This window comes from Calypte anna, chromosome 13, assembly GCF_003957555.1.
Source record: "Calypte anna isolate BGI_N300 chromosome 13, bCalAnn1_v1.p, whole genome shotgun sequence".
NCBI classification, from domain to species: domain Eukaryota; kingdom Metazoa; phylum Chordata; class Aves; order Apodiformes; family Trochilidae; genus Calypte; species Calypte anna.
In genome coordinates, this window is record NC_044259.1 from 11220253 (window position 1) to 11234528 (window position 14276).

Sequence of the window (14276 nt, forward strand, 5' to 3'; positions counted from 1 at the left end):
GTGCTTCTATAAATACAAATGTTTGGACAAGGACCTTAAGGTTGCACTATAAATGTCATATATGAAAAAGAAATTTTTGATAGGGCAACACAGCTTTTTGTTTTGAGATCACACCTTATCAGCATTCCCTTTTTAAAGAGCCTTCAGCCAGAACCAACTATAGGAGAGATGGAAGAGGAGTTGGTTACCTATTAATGAACTTTCCCAGCTCATTTTTTTACCCCATTATTAATGAAACTATTGTTTAAAAATACATTTTTATCTGTGGTCATTCCATTGTTTTCAATAAGGCCATAACTCACAGGTCTACACCTAAAATCAGATTTAGCCACTGAACAGTAGACCCTTAGTCCAAACAGGACCAAGAGAGCTAATGACCAAAAATACTGCATCAGAGTTCCTGACACCAGGATAAATATAAAACAGAGCCATTGAAAAAAGATACACTGACTGCATCAACAACTTCTATTTTGGGGTCCATAAAGAAGAAAAAGGAATTTTGAAGATGAGACACACACAGCTCAAAGCACAGAGTTTCCAAGACAACAGTGCTTCCCAGTCCAGCTCCTGATAATGCTTTTGCCTAGGAAAAGTTTTCTCCCTGGGTATTTCCTTCCAAAAGAACCTTCTTCAAGACTCACTGCTGCAACACAAGGGACCTCCCTGAGGCACTCTGTCTCCTATTAACCTTTCACCATTATTTTCAAAGTCAGGGGCACAGAGGAAGTTAAAGCCATTTGATTACCCCATCTATCTGACAACACTTTATTCAGAGAAAGTCAAGGGATAGACATAAACAAGGCCAGTCCTTCCTTTTCCTTTGCAGTGCCACGTGCTTTCCACTGCCATCAAGAAAACATCTGAAAATCTGTAGAAAAAACAAGTTAACACCCAGGTCTGTGAGCTGCCAGGGGAACTCACAGTCAAGCTGTAAATTGACTCCAGGATGAACTAAGCCTTTACCTGCTGGTACCTCTCACACACACTTTTCAGATTCCTAGTACTCTAGATTATAGGTTTTCCTACTTTCATCTTTTACCAGCTGCATCTGTGAACACCTGCAAGCAGCAAGCCCACCCTCCTATGTTTGCATAAAATGACAGCAGAAACTGTGTCTGTGCAAGGCATTTGGGATTAGCACGGGGTTACTGCCCTATGGATGCTATCAAAGCCAAACCACAGCTAAAGGCTGCCATTAGCCCTTGTTCTGCAATACCTGGAGCAGGGTAAAGGCAAGGCTTTGCACTTAATGTTTTTTTCCAGAGCACTGCACTTTGTTTGTGTCAGATTTAGAAGGGAAATGCCACTGATTATTCAGTCACTAATGACCTGCCTGCTGAAGCCAAGAGCTGTACTTTTCATTAGACCGCAATGGGGATGTGCAGTCGACCATTTGCTGCTTTCTGGCTAATGGTTGGAAGTGAAATTGTATTTATTTCCAGTGCTCATGATGTCTTTGTAAGCTTTCCATTCTTTAATTAAAATTTCATGAAATTTAAAAGCTGATCGATCGTGACTGGTTCCGGTGACAGCTTCAACAGCCTGAAACAAAGCCCAAGATGGGTGTACAGTTTCCCATGAATTTCCAGTAATGTCATTTTGCACTCGTTGGTCTGCAATGACACATGGGTTTGGGTCTGCTGTCCTCATCCTCACAAAAGCCCTCAGCTGCTCAGCCAGGGAGGGCTCTGAAAAGCCATAACAAGCAGCTGGAGATAAGGGAGGTGGAAATTGGCTCCCACCTCTACAAGCAAGGTTGGACACAAAGTGATTTGCTGCTAATTAGGCTGAACAAATTTTTTACCTAGTGTCAGTTCAGCAGAGATCCTTTACTTACCTTTCAAAGCTGCAGCAGTCTGTACCTATGTATTTATTGTATTACCTCCCAGTGCAAGACAGCAGAGTTCTTAAAATATCCCCAGACTCAAGCACTGCAGGATGAAAACTCATAGCTATAACTATATTAAAAACAAGACAGCTTATTTTTTCTTGAGAGATAACACGTTGCTTCAGGCTTAAAACACACTGGCTTAATAAAAAAAGTCAGTGTTATGTGATGGTCCACAGGACAGACCTGGAAGACCAAAACCCTCTGGAATGGGGACATGCAGTCCTAGCAGCACAGACTGGACACACCCAGTGCCCTGCAAATAGCACATTTCACACCTTGCCATGCCTAATATTAGCACACTGTGGTCTTGCACAAGTTGTCTTTAGAAACAGGCTGGCAGTAAGTCTCCAAGCACACATCGAACAGATTCATACAGCCAGCTCTCTGAGGGCCCAGAAAGGCAGCACTGGGCACAGCTGAGCCCCAGCTGTCCATCCCAGTGCTCACCAGAGCAGATCTGGGGGGATTCATCCCTGGGGTTGGGAACAGCCAGCAGCAAAGGGACAGTGGCTGTAGGAAGCATCTGGCTGAGCATGGCTCACCAAATGATGGCTCCCACCTCTCCTCTCTTCTCTCACCCTGGCTGCTCCTGGACACAGCTGCCAAGCTTTGTTTTTTTTAAGCTGGGGGCTCCAGCTGAGATCCCTGTGCTGGGTTTCCTGAGCAACAATGGGAAGCAGTAGGCAGGGATGGCTGGAACAGGCTCCTCTCCTAGCAGTCAGGATGCAGCAGTAGACATGGACATGGACATGCTGGTGGGGCACATGGGCTCTGCAGAGCTGAATTCCTGCAACCTTCCCAAAGGTTTTGGTCCATCCACCATCTATTTAATAAAAAATATTTCTCCATGATGGAGAATTCTGTGGCTTCATTCTGATTTAAGTGACTAAGTGCAAACCATGTTTGCCAACAGAGGTGAGGTCTGGGATGTCTGTGCCCACACTGCTTACCCATCTCCAGTTTTTGAGTGAAAGCAAAACACCTAATCTGATCCTAAACCAGCAGAAAATCAAGCCAGTGCTGAGAGAACCCCAGCCTTGAAATCTCACACAGTCATCCACATCAATGTACAGATATTCTGTCTCACACATACACACACAGTCAGGAATGTTACAATTCTGTATTCTGCATTAGTGCTACAAATCGTACTCCAGCCTCCCAGGGACCCCGTGCTGCATCTTAAACACATCCGTATTTCAGGACCAATTACTTTTCAGTTTGTTCTCTGCAGATAACCTCTCCCAGCAGAGCAGACTCATGGCCAAAGCCAGAGATTTCATTCCAATTCAATCTTTTCAAAAGCAAATGCAAAGTCTTTGCTAGCTGGATTTGCGTCTCATTAGGAAGACTTTCAAGAGTCTTTGTTGAAAAACTACAAACAACCCCCAAACCTCTAAACCATTTATCTTTATGAAATGTGGTCTTTAGGGGACAACTGAGCTTTTTTTTTTTCCTTTTCTTTTATGGCTACTAGACTTCCCAGGGCCAAACCAGCAGAAATAAAGTGGAGTCAGTCCCTGGTTCACAATGCAAATGGCATTGAGCAGAAAACTAAAGCACCTACAGAAAACTTCTCTGCAACAACAATGCTCCTTTGTTTTACTTAAAGTGCCCCTTTAATTGATAACAAGTTACCCTCTAGGACTTAAAAAGGCCAGTGAGGGACTCTAGAGCACACAAAGAACCCCCCCTGTATTTCAGCATCAATGTTATCCAAAAATACAACAGGTGAAACACAAGGAACCAAGCTACAGAGCCATCCCACTCCAGCTCCCCTCTGACCCCATCCCAGCCATTGACAGGTGCTCTTGGAGCTGGGTGACAATGAGGGTTGGTTGGAGGTTTTTTACATTTTGATGTTTAATGATTTACATAATGCTGGCACCACTCCACACATTACACTCTAGATTGCTCTGATTGAATCACAACATTCATTGGGTGTTCTGCTAACAGAATTTCACTGGACCATTAAAATGGATATTAGCAGTTCCCGTGCCATATCAGCGAATTAAATTCAGCTCCTGAGATAAGAAAAAGGATAGTCCTGCTTTACATGGTAATCTGATGGGTAGTGTAGCTTACAGGTGTTAGACACCTTGCACACAGGCACGGAGAGATTTGGCAATAACTCCACAATAAACATTTTATACCACTAAAAGCAAAATATTGTCCTTTGCTTATTTGGCTGTAGAAGGAAAAGACAAACTTTAGACACTCACCAGGAACAAAACCCCAAAGCAGCCCCCCAGAAGCCACCTGGAAGAGACTCTATGGGTGTACATGGAGTTACAGGTAAGGTCTGATGCTAAAAATACTCTGTTAAGTAGCAGAAAGAAAAAGAAAGGACATGCATCCAATATACCTCTCAAAAAGCCACTGCCCTTGCAGTGAAAATTGAGCAGGTCTTTTCCTTCAAATCTACAGAAACACCAACCATGCTCCAGTAAGATGAGCAAGGTGAGAGATTGCCTCCCCTCCCATGAGCCAGCAGTTCGCAGTCTTAGACTCATCTTTTAAAACCATAAATTTTTGGCAGCTTCAGACATAAGCAGCCACTGAAAACTTGGTTTGTCTTATGGAACTGAGCACCAAGACAGGCCAAGCAACAAATCAAACACAGTCAAGGCCAGATTTCAGGGAGTGGACGTGATCTGGCAGGGTGAACCTCTCAAAACCCTCCAGCAGTTGCAACTGCCCTGCTGGGAACAGATTCATCCCCGTAGAAAGAAAAAGCATTTCAGCAGTGCCATCACCACACAGCAAACACAGATGCTTTATTCAGTAAATGTTATCTGACATTTACAGCTCCACTGTGTGCTAAACCACCTGGATACTGAGTCAAAAAAGACATTTTCTAGATGCTGCTTGTAAAAATATACCCCAGGTTTCTTCATCACAAGAGTCTATACTTGTTTTGCAAGAAAAAGAAAGTTTTTAAAGCAAAAAAGTTTTTTAAATAAACTTTTTAAGTTTGCCTATTATATTGTGTCATAATTTGTGGTTAACACCACAACAGAAAATAACACAGAAAGCAGTCTTCAGTACCACTAGAAAGTGAGTCCCACTCCTCCTGCCATGGGCAGGGACACCTTGCCCTAGGTCATGTTGCTCCCAGTCCCATCCATCCTGGCCTTGATCACTTCCAGGGAGGAGGGAAAACAGGCACAGTCAAAGCAGCCCTCAAACCTGGTTTGATGTGGTTTAGTCCCTTATGTTCATCCTCTGTCCTTAGTTTACACTTTGCTTCAGCTCAGTCACTACCTACTGTGGGCTGTACCCTGAATTGGGGCCCCAAAACATATTTTGATGTCACCACCACCCCAAAGCACATCTCAGTGCCAACCCCATGCTCCAACTCAGACCCTGAGTGCAGGCAGCACCATTCTGCAGCACCAGGGTCTACCCCATGTTACAAAAACCAGTACTCACCCTCCCTATCCAGTAAAAGGCACTAGCTGCCCCAGTGGGTGACAACAGCAAGAGAGACCCTTCCCCAGCACCCACACAGCATCAAGGAGGCTCCTGTGCTGACCCTGAGTCTGAGCATCCCCCTGCACCACCCTCACACTGAGCCACCACATCAGCTGGCACAAAAAGCTTATTAAAAGCCAGCCTGTCTGAAGAAATAATCCTTAAATAAAGAAGGTGCTCCCACCGGCTGCAATCTGGTGTGTGTGTGTGTTTGTGGGGCTTTTTAAATATCACTATTTAATAAGTGCCTGTGGTATATTTAACAGCAATTCAGCCTTCAACTGCTCCATGTAATGACACAGAAATGCAATGCAGCTCTCTGCTGATGGTCTCTACCCAGGGAACATGGGCACTCTTAAGTCACTGTTTTTTTCCTTTTGTAGCACTAAGTTTTGATCACATTCCCTGTGCACATCTCCTTGCTTGAGTCTAATGTTAGTCTCAGCACACACTCCTCAGAAGGGAAAATACATATTTCCTGTGCTTTATTATTCCAAAGTAGGAGCAACTGTTTGCTTTTAACATCTAGACAGATATTCAGACAACAGTCACACAGGTCCTTTCAAAAATAAGCTTTTTTTCCTTTTTTTTTTTTTTTTTTTTTTTTCATTCAATATCCTAAGTTATAAGTGTTCAGGGATGGGGATGAGTGTATTTCCCTCCCAGTATGGGGACATTGAGCCACATTGAACATTAGAATTCCCCTTCCAAGGAGGAAAGCAAGTCACAGGGGTACTGACCCCCAGATGCAAAAAGCTCCTCAGGGGGCTGCAGGAAGGATGCAGGCTCCAAAACAAGGATGCAGAGACTCAGAAATTCAGAAAGCAAACAGTGATGCCCATCATCTATGGCTAAAATGTCTCAGATCAGGAGACAGCAGAAGCAGTCAGACTGCTTTTTTGGGTACTGGAAGAGCAGGTCTGGGATCTCTTCCTGCAGCCCAGCTCCCTGGCATGAATCACAGAGAAGGATACAAAGAGCTCTGAGGTCATGGAGAGTCCCCAGGGTTTTACCCTGCAGCAAACAAGAATGATGTTGGGTGAGGAAATCCCTGGCAGGTATAAACCAGCAGCAGCTCCTACAAAAGGAAAGAGTCCTTATGATTTTTACTAAGGTTCTACCAACCCTTCCAAAGGATTTAACCAGGCAGACAAATCAGATGGCAATTCATTTTGCTGCCAAGCAGCTAAGGAGGAGAAGGGAAGAGGGAAAAGAAAGAAGATGGAAATAAATAGCAAATTTTCATCATAGCAAAAGGTTAACTACCAAGAGGAAGCCATATGGATTGGTAAACTCACCACCCAATAGATTTAGTGAGGATCTGGAGCAGGAGATGAATTTCTGAAGTAGCCAGATACAAAGCTGATATGGAGATAAGTTTGCCAAAGCCAGAAAAGAAGCAAACAACCAAGAGAAAAAGCAACAGGATAGCAAATCAACACCAAAGCTGAGAGAGGCAAATTAATCAGGAGGGGGATCAAGGTATGTTTCACATGGTTCTTAATTAAACAATATTAACTAGAAAGGAAGAGCAGAGCATCAGGGTATCTTCATGCTGCTCTGCAGGCAGCAGCAATCCAGGGGAAAAGAAACAGGGGGGTGGAAAGGGAGGCAAACAAGATGTTAGTCTGCTTAGTGAATAATAATAATTAGGGAATAATAATATGAAGATTATAACAGTATTAAAGTGGTGCTGCCTAATCCCAGAACGGTGTTCACCTCATCCAAAAAAGTATTATTACAGACTTAAAAGGGGGGGTTTAGAAGAGGGTGATGAGAATGATCAAAGGCCTGAAAAAAAACCCTGCTCTGTGAGGAAAGCAAAAAAGTATGTGACATTATTCATCTTAGGGTAGGCATAATAATAGGGCTGATGATGAAAAGCATGTAAAATAGAGGGATATAATGAAAATATATCACAGGTTCCCATTCTCCTTGTCTCAAAATATAGGAAGTAACCATTCAATTCAAATATTAATTTGGAACTGATAAAAGGCAATGTGTTGCACAGAGAAAGTGTATTATTTCTCTGAATTCACTGTCATGGAAAAACACTGAAATAAGGAGTTTAAACAACCTCAAAGAGCTGGAAGGTGTTGCAAGCAGAGAGGCACCACGAGATGGGGCTGAGACTCAGGTGGGTAAATCACTGCCCCATCTGGGTGAGCAGTGCCCTCTTCCCCATTCTTTGGGAGAAAGACTGCAAATATCAGTCTCTCCTCACAGCTTAATTAGGAACACTGTAGCTTTCTTCTTCAAAGCAAAGCTAATTCATTAGCAATCTAATTATTTACCTGTGTAGCACAAATACAGCTTTCAAAGCATTTTTCTCTCAAACAGAAAGTGAAGGCTTTGTTCTTGGTGGGTTTTTAATACTCTTTATTTGATTAGGGAATAAAAACATGCTGAAAGTGAACAAAATAAAGCATTGCAGAAATCATGGGTCATTAAACCTCGAAATAATTGCAGCTCTACATGATTTTTAAGGGACAATATCACACAGGGAAACCTGGGTGAGGGGGGGAAAAAAAGTGGGAAAAAGGGGAATGGGAAAGGCTGGAAGCCTGTATGTATGGTCAGTCCTGAGCAAGCAATCCTGAGCATGTTTTAAAAGAAGATGCCCTTGCCTAATTCACCATTTTTCCATGGCACAGGGAGGGAAAAGTGCTCTCAGATGCACCTAAGGACATGGGCAACACAATAGCAGTAGAAAGCAAGTTGCTCTCCTGTACTGAAAATGCACTCCAAGGACTCTGTAGCAGCCTTGTCTATGGATCATGGGGGCCCAGGAGCATCAGTCTCAGTGCTGGCTTTGCCATTTCACTTGTCACCTGTGGCCATCAGCTTCACACTGGATTGCAAACCATCACATGCAGTAAAAACTCCGGTGTATTGGCTTGGCTGTCACCACTTGCAAACCTCTCAACTGGATTTCTTTCCCTTTCACCTTGCTCTCATGACAAGTACCAAAGCTTGTGAGTAAAATCTCATGAACTGAAACAACCCTGAAGAAAGAGCTGATGTCTGGAGCACACAGAACACAGTTCCCCTGAGTCCTGGCAAGGCCCAACTCTGGAGCTTTAAATAAGTAGAAAATCCTGAGGCAGAGCAAATGTCTCACAGGATGACAGGAAACTCCTTTTTATTACAACCTAATTATAGTGAATTAACAGTGAAACAGAGACCTTGTTCCTCCAAACCCCAAAGCATCCACACATCTCTCTCTGTGCCCAGTGCTAATGGCTCACAAGTCCATCTGAAAGGAATGGCTCCAAGAAGGGAAGCTGATCTTTGCAAAGGTCACTGTGTTAATCATCACACCCTTTCTCTAGCAGCAGCTGTCACTAATTACCCGAGAAGGAGTCGAAATGAAATTCTTGTTAGTCCTCCTCCCAACATTTCTAAAATCCAACAGCATCATCATCCCCCCACGAATGACCACAAGCCACCAGCACTGATGGACGAGCTCAGCCCATCACAGGAGAGATGCAGCAGAGGCAGGTGGAAAAAGCAGCTCCACTTTACAGCTTAAAGGTGAGGTTATTGCTTAGCATCAGCCAGTGTTGGGACATTTTCCCACCTCCTTGTGTGATTGACCATCCTACTCATCATTCAACTAAAGTTACCACTGGTCTGAGAGAGCTGAAATCCTGGAACAGGGGTAATTTGTGTAATCAATAACATATGAAGCTTTTGGCATGGCTGAGCACATGAAAGAATTTTACAACAGCAAAACAAAGCAGTGCTGCATTATAAATCAGAGAACACGTACGGAAAAGTTAGAGCCACATGCTGAGTCTGAGGGATATAAAGGAAATCACAGAAGTTCTGGCCAGAGTCCTTGGCTCTGCTGATGTTAATAGCTGAGAACTTCAATCCATGTCAAGTTTGACTTCTTTTTCCAACAGGGTAACCCATTTGCAATGCATGCAACTGTATCGGAGTGGGAGGATATTTCGAGTGTTCCCTTTGCTCCACTGTACATGGAAATTGTTCATCTTCCCTACCTGCAGACCTGCAGCAGCAAACAGGTTACAGTTTCCCTATTGTACCAGTGCCTGACCTGATGCTGGTGGGTAGAAGCAGATTTTTAAATCATCACAGTGCTGATCATGGGATGAGCTGATCTGAATTGAAGATTTTAGTAGTCTTAAATAATTTGCAGAACACTTAAAAAAAATAAATACAGAACCCTTAAAAAATTTCTCAGCATTAATATTTGAAATATTTATCCCCCAGGGTGTAGACTTGTAACATGAGTACTTAATGGGGTACATTTTCTTCTCTCCAGAGAAAAACAAGACATAGCCATTAAACAGTACACTTAGACCAACTATCACTGTTGATGCTGTCTGAGGGCTCTTGTTTCATTATATATGCTAGGATAATTCCTGGGAAGAAACACACACCACTAAGAGAGCAGGCAGAGCCACTTCTCCCTTTCCTCATTCAGCAGCTAAGACAACCTGAGAAAAGGGTATTCAAACAGTGCTGGCACCCCCTCCCCAAAGCCACCCCTGCTTGCTTTAGAGTGCACAGAAACCCCTGATCTCTTCTCCTTACAGAAAACACAACGTGGCAACTACCAACTGGATGGAGCTGCCCATTTGCCAGCAGCAGCAACCTGCAGCCATTTATTTGACTTCTCCCTATTTGAGAAGGCAGGGACTAACCCAGCCGTGGTTCCAGACCCATCTGGATCCAGCAGTGGAGCTGCCAGCTCTGTGCCAGCAGCAGCGTTATCCCAGCATTCCAACATCCCAGCTCTGCACAGCACAGATGCTGGAGATGGCACAGCACAAGGTGGGGCTTGCAGGACATTTCAAGGGTAGAAAATAAACAGCTGGGGGAGGAAGAGGATGCTGACTACGTGGGTGTCCTACTGCTAAGACCTTGGGTTGCTTATTAAATGATGCCTGAAGGCTTCTCAACAAGCTGCTGCTCTGAAATGTTACTGGCATCTCTCACTCCCCGTGCTGAGGGTGTTATCAGTGGCTTTCAGTGACCTCAAGCCAGATGTACCAAAATGGGCAGGCTGCTCCCCACACTCCAGATGGCACCAGCACCCACAAAGCTCCCTGGCCCACCGTATCCATGGGCTGATCCAGCTGGAAAATTAGGCTTCCTTGATGAGGGCTTAATTTTCAGCCAGATCATCCAACTGACTGAAACAGTGGTTCAAAGGAAGCATATGGGAACCAGGATGTCCTTTTGGACAACAGCCCAAATGGAGAGCAGTTTAAATGGCTTGTGAAACCACATCCCTAGAGCTTTTGCTTCCTTGCAATGTTGGATTTACCTAATAGCTTAAAGACAATGCACCCAGCCTTACAGTGTGCTGCTTAACATCTCCAAAAATAGGTGTGCTTCCCACAGCCCAGGACCACAGAACCATGCTGTTTATGCTTAATTTCACAACTGTTCCTAAAGTGCTGGTGAGTCCTGGCAGAGGACACTCCAGGCTCCCTGTGAGCAGAGATACACAGTTCATGCTTCTCATTTCCTTGGAATACATCTATTTAAATGCATTTGGGTTTTCATTATTTCACACCCCATTACCTTTACTGGTGGCATATATAAGGTAATACTAATTGCTCTGTGAGCTGCTGTGGTTCAGTTGTCCAGAGTTTCCATGCGCAGGATGATATTGAATTGGGCTGCCTGGAGGGCAAAGTACTGCAGCATCCAGCCCTGGCAGCACCTCACTTCCCCTACCCCTCCAGGGGAAATTGGTGGATCAGTTAGTTTTATACCAGGAAAGGAGGATTTTCTGAGGTGCTCAAACCAAGAGCCTAGACATTTTTCAAACTTGGGAAAGTCAAGAGAGAGCAACAGAGCTCTGGAGGGCTGCTCAGCAAAGGTGATGGAGGGAGAGGGTCTTCACACTCTGAGCCACAGCTCTTATGGAGAGAGGTAAATGGCACAAAATCCCAGCAAATGACACCTGCAGGAGCAACAGTTCAGGGCCTGACCCTGCTCTCTGAAGCCCATCTGTCCTGGAGGTCAAAACCCAGGGAAAATCCCATGCTTGGGGCAGCAAGGACTGGCACAGCACTGGGAACTCAAGAGGCACAACTCAGCCCCATTGAACTGCCCTTAAAACTTGCAGCACAAGTATTTAGAGCTCAGTTTGAGACGCTGTTCCCTCTGTACAAAGAGGTTTACTGTCAGACTGTAGTGCCTGGGGAGGCTCTTTCTGTACCTGGGTACTTTAGGTACTCCTGATGCATCTGAACACCTCTTTGGAAATGGTCTCTCACCGGTCACCCAGGCTGCTCAGCACCTCTTCTAGTACTACAAGCTGTCATTTTAGCACAGGAAGAAACATTTTGCAATCAGTCCTTTGGAGTGCTTTTATAAGACATCTATAAAGCAAATCACCCTGGGTGAGTCCCCTGTTAATAACTTATCCTGGTATCCAGCTTCCCAAAGCTTCCCATGCAGAGATCAGCTTCATTACCCAGGATCACCACTGTGTGCTGCTGCAGAAAACCTAATCCAATTTTCTTCCTCTTTAGGGATAAAACATCAAGAGAGAGCAGACAGCCTGTCAGATACAGAAGGAAGAAGTGAAGTCAGAGCTGTGTCATCATCATCTCCATCAAACCCATCTCTGAACAGGAGCAAGACAGGCAGGTGAGCTCTACTGCTGTCATGGGTTGAGAGGAGTGGTTCAAGATACACAGCTTCTTTTGGGGAACTAATTATTTAGTTTCATGACTATGGCAAAACCAAAAATGTATAAACTATAAATCATAAATCTGTATGTAGGTATTTTATGAATAAGACGACACTGCCAGAAGACTCCCATGGCCATGTCCAAAGCCTGGTGAGAGCAGTAGTATTCTGAAAGCCTTATAAATTACTACACAGAAGAAATACTTTATGTTTTCCATAACAAACCAGACTAAGCCTTGCCTGTGCAAAGATACTGAAGGGATCCTGGATGATGCCAAACCACCTCTGTTGTCACTGGCACCACTCAATTGCAACCTGGCTTGTGCATGTTGGCTGTAGCTAATTCCCTGCATATGTTCTCCCGAGGACAAACCCAGAAGCTTTGTGTGTGTGTGATACCAGATTTTTTTGGGGGAAGTGTTTCTACACCCCTCCCCCAGCACAGATTTGGAAGGTGTCGGGCAGGCAGCCATCCAAGCACCCAGGAACAGGCAGGGTGTGAGTGCTAAACCAGCCTTGCACACCTGCAAAGACAAATAAATTCTCTAACATCAGACAGCAGACTGTAAAATGAAGCTATAACCACGGCACATGAAGGGAAAATCATTCTGCTGCTAATGCTGGTAACTTCCCTACTGAGAGTAAGGGATATCAACTGGAGAACAGACATCTGAAAGGCTAAAACGTGCACTGGGTTTTTTCTAAGCTTGTGCTGGGCACACAAGTTGAAATGCAAAATTGCTTCTCCTCAACCCACAAGCTGATGTACGTTCCCCACATCCTAACAGTAAGCATGATTAACCATTAGCATAAATCAGCAGGGTTATAATGAACTCTCAGAAAACACCTCAATCATTTCCTCAGAGCTATGTTATACACCAAGTTACATTACAGTTTAAATAACAAACAGCTCCTATGATGGATAAGAAGTCAGACTAAATGATGCTGGAGGTCCTTCCCAGCTTTGAAATGCACAGACATCCGTGTTATTTATGGTAAGTGTACTATGGGGACTGGCTGATCCTCCAGAACTGAAGGGGAAGAGCCAGATCAGTTTCCAAAGGTGAAGGGAGAGGAGAAAAGCCAGTTAAGTTTCCCAGCCAGGGCAAGGATTTATTGATAGGAGTGTTCTCCAACTTTGACTTCTCCAGCAAAGAGCCCATACAAACATACATTTTGCTTTTCAAAGGACATCCTCTGCGTACAAGCAAATTTCTCCAAATGGCTTTGGCTCCAGCCATGGCAGTATGTTTAGTACAGTATTTCCAGATGTGTCTTGTATCCCCGTCAGTCCAGCTGCTGCCTCAAGCCAAGAGAGTTATATAAGCTAAAAAGCTTAATTGGATTATTTAGCCCAAATTGTTGGCCGAGAGACAGTGGCTGGGCAGCCTGGAGAGGACCTGCACCACCTCCAGCCTGGGGGGAAAGGGAGGGAGCAGAAGCCAGTAATTAAATTAAATAATTCATAAAGCAAGACCAGCCTCCCTATCACCCTCAAATGTTTTCTCATGCCTCCCATCCCTTTCACAGGGTGTATGAGATGGTATTTTATTAGAGGTATGTTTTCCCATTTCAACAACAATTAAAAAAGAATGCAATGAATGTTTAGAGGGCACTAGCATTTCATCTCTATGCTAACAAGCATTTCCTGACCAGGCAGCTCCACGATACGCAGTAATACATAAAGCAACTCAGTTTTCCCACAATAATATTTTTTCCCAAACTTTGGCTGTTGCAGCAGCTTATTTTCCATTTAAGGGCATAATCCTGCTTGTGGGATAACCCATCCCAGCGGATCTTCACAGATGTAATTATTAGGGCAAAGTCCTAAAAAAGAAAAGTGTTGCAATTATTCTTGGGAACAAATCAGGAAAGAGAAGAGAGAGAAGCTGAAGGGATTCCAAATGCTGTAGCTATCAAAGTGTGCCAGAATTATTTTGTTTCTTTATTTTTAATAAAACTGGATGGTTAAGTCGGAAGTATATAAACTTACACTTAACTTTGAACAGGTCACCTAGTCCACTGCTTAAAAAAAGGGTATGTGCATGTTTAAGAGCTACTTAAACCCTTGCCGTGGGGCCCTGGATGGACTTTGCCTGGCTACACTAGAAATAATAAAAACAAAAAAGAAGCTTGGCGTCCTTCTCTGCCACTGCTGACAACATTCCCACTGCTCTCCACCAGGCAAAATGCCACGGATAAATTCAACAGATTAAAACCACCAGAAGAGCACGAG

At 44.1% G+C, this 14276-nt stretch overlaps 1 protein-coding gene across 2 annotated transcripts in view; it reads right to left on the reverse strand.

Annotated features, from left to right (window-relative positions):
* The window catches only part of MGAT4B (alpha-1,3-mannosyl-glycoprotein 4-beta-N-acetylglucosaminyltransferase B), a 48228-nt gene that overhangs the window by 16460 nt on the left and 17492 nt on the right, over positions 1 to 14276 (reverse strand). The window lies entirely within an intron of this gene.